Raw genomic sequence first — 3,035 nt, 5'->3', positions numbered from 1 at the left:
GTGACACGCAGGCAGAACTAGACTTTGTGACACGCAGGAAAAAAAAACTTTGTGACACGCAGGCAGAACTAGACTTTGTGACACGCAGGCAGAACAAGACTTTGTGACACGCAGGAAAAACAAGACTTTGTGACACGCAGGCAGAACAAGACTTTGTGACACGCAGGAAAAACAAGACTTTGTGACACGCAGGCAGAACAAGACTTTGTGACACGCAGGCAAAACAAGACTTTGTGACACGCAGGCAGAACTAGACTTTGTGACACGCAGGCAAAACAAGACTTTGTGACACGCAGGCAGAACTAGACTTTGTGACACGCAGGCAGAAGAAGACTTTGTGACACGCAGGCAGAACTAGACTTTGTGACACACAGGCAGAAAAAGACTTTGTGACACGCACGCGGGAAAAAAGACTTTGTGACACGCAGGCAGAAAAAGACTTTGTGACACGCAGGCAGAACAAGACTTTGTGACACGCAGGCAGAACTAGACTTTGTGACACGCAGGCAGAAAAAGACTTTGTGACACGCAGGCAGAACTAGACTTTGTGACACCCAGCCAGAAAAAGACTTTGTGACACCCAGGCAGAACTAGACTTTGTGACACGCAGGAAAAAAAAACTTTGTGACACGCAGGCAGAACAAGACTTTGTGACACGCAGGCAGAACAAGACTTTGTGACACGCAGGAAAAACAAGACTTTGTGACACGCAGGCAGAACAAGACTTTGTGACACGCAGGAAAAACAAGACTTTGTGACACGCAGGCAGAACAAGACTTTGTGACACGCAGGCAGAACAAGACTTTGTGACACGCAGGCAAAAAAAGACTTTGTGACACGCAGGCAGAACTAGACTTTGTGACACGCAGGCAAAACAAGACTTTGTGACACGCAGGCAGAACTAGACTTTGTGACACGCAGGCAGAAGAAGACTTTGTGACACGCAGGCAGAACTAGACTTTGTGACACACAGGCAGAAAAAGACTTTGTGACACGCACGCGGGAAAAAAGACTTTGTGACACGCAGGCAGAAAAAGACTTTGTGACACGCAGGCAGAACAAGACTTTGTGACACGCAGGCAGAACTAGACTTTGTGACACGCAGGCAGAAAAAGACTTTGTGACACGCAGGCAGAACTAGACTTTGTGACACCCAGCCAGAAAAAGACTTTGTGACACCCAGGCAGAACTAGACTTTGTGACACGCAGGCAGAAAAAGACTTTGTGACACGCAGGCAGAAAAAGACTTTGTGACACGCAGGCAGAAAAAGACTTTGTGACACGCAGGCAGAACTAGACTTTGTGACACGCAGGCAGAAGAAGACTTTGTGACACGCAGGCAGAACTAGACTTTGTGACACACAGGCAGAAAAAGACTTTGTGACACGCACGCGGGAAAAAAGACTTTGTGACACGCAGGCAGAAAAAGACTTTGTGACACGCAGGCAGAACAAGACTTTGTGACACGCAGGAAAAACAAGACTTTGTGACACGCAGGCAGAACAAGACTTTGTGACACGCAGGCAAAACAAGACTTTGTGACACGCAGGCAAAACAAGACTTTGTGACACGCAGGCAGAACTAGACTTTGTGACACGCAGGCAGAAGAAGACTTTGTGACACGCAGGCAGAACTAGACTTTGTGACACACAGGCAGAAAAAGACTTTGTGACACGCACGCGGGAAAAAAGACTTTGTGACACGCAGGCAGAAAAAGACTTTGTGACACGCAGGCAGAACAAGACTTTGTGACACGCAGGCAGAACTAGACTTTGTGACACGCAGGCAGAAAAAGACTTTGTGACACGCAGGCAGAACTAGACTTTGTGACACCCAGCCAGAAAAAGACTTTGTGACACCCAGGCAGAACTAGACTTTGTGACACGCAGGCAGAAAAAGACTTTGTGACACGCAGGCAGAAAAAGACTTTGTGACACGCAGGCAGAACTAGACTTTGTGACACGCAGGCAGAAAAAGACTTTTTCACACGCAGGCAGAAAAAGACTTTGTGACACGCAGGCAGAAAAAGACTTTGTGACACGCAGGCAGAAAAAGACTTTGTGACACGCAGGCAGAACAAGACTTTGTGACACGCAGGCAGAACTAGACTTTGTGACACGCAGGCAGAAGAAGACTTTGTGACACGCAGGCAGAAAAAGACTTTGTGACACGCAGGCAGAACTAGACTTTGTGACACGCAGGCAGAAAAAGACTTTGTGACACGCAGGCAGAAGAAGACTTTGTGACACGCAGGCAGAAAAAGACTTTGTGACACGCAGGCAGAACTAGACTTTGTGACACGCAGGCAGAACTAGACTTTGTGACACGCAGGCAGAACTAGACTTTGTGACACGCAGGCAGAACTAGACTTTGTGACACGCAGGCAGAAAAAGACTTTGTGACACGCAGGCAGAACTAGACTTTGTGACACGCAGGCAGAACTAGACTTTGTCACACGCAGGCAGAAAAAGACTTTGTGACACGCAGGCAGAAAAAGACTTTGTGACACGCAGGCAGAACTAGACTTTGTCACACGCAGGCAGAAAAAGACTTTGTGACACGCAGGCAGAACAAGACTTTGTGACACGCAGGCAGAACTAGACTTTGTGACAGGCAGGCAGAAAAAGACTTTGTGACACGCAGGCGGAACTAGACTTTGTGACACGCAGGCAGAACAAGACTTTGTGACACGCAGGCAGAACTAGACTTTGTGACACGCAGGCAGAAAAAGACTTTGTGACACGCAGGCAGAAAAAGACTTTGTGACACGCAGGCAGAACAAGACTTTGTGACACGCAGGCAGAACTAGACTTTGTGACACGCAGGCAGAGAAAGACTTTTTGACACGCAGGCAGAAAAAGACTTTGTGACACGCAGGCAGAAAAAGACTTTGTGACACGCAGGCAGAAAAAGACTTTGTGACACGCAGGCAGAACTAGACTTTGTGACACGCAGGCAGAACAAGACTTTGTGACACGCAGGAAAAACAAGACTTTGTGACACGCAGGCAGAACAAGACTTTGTGACACGCAGGC

The sequence above is a fragment of the Perissodus microlepis genome, chromosome 6 (assembly GCF_051167445.1).
Source record: "Perissodus microlepis isolate ML-2025 ecotype Zambia chromosome 6, ASM5116744v1, whole genome shotgun sequence".
Taxonomy (NCBI): Eukaryota; Metazoa; Chordata; class Actinopteri; order Cichliformes; family Cichlidae; genus Perissodus; species Perissodus microlepis.
Note: the sequence above shows the minus strand (reverse complement) of the source record.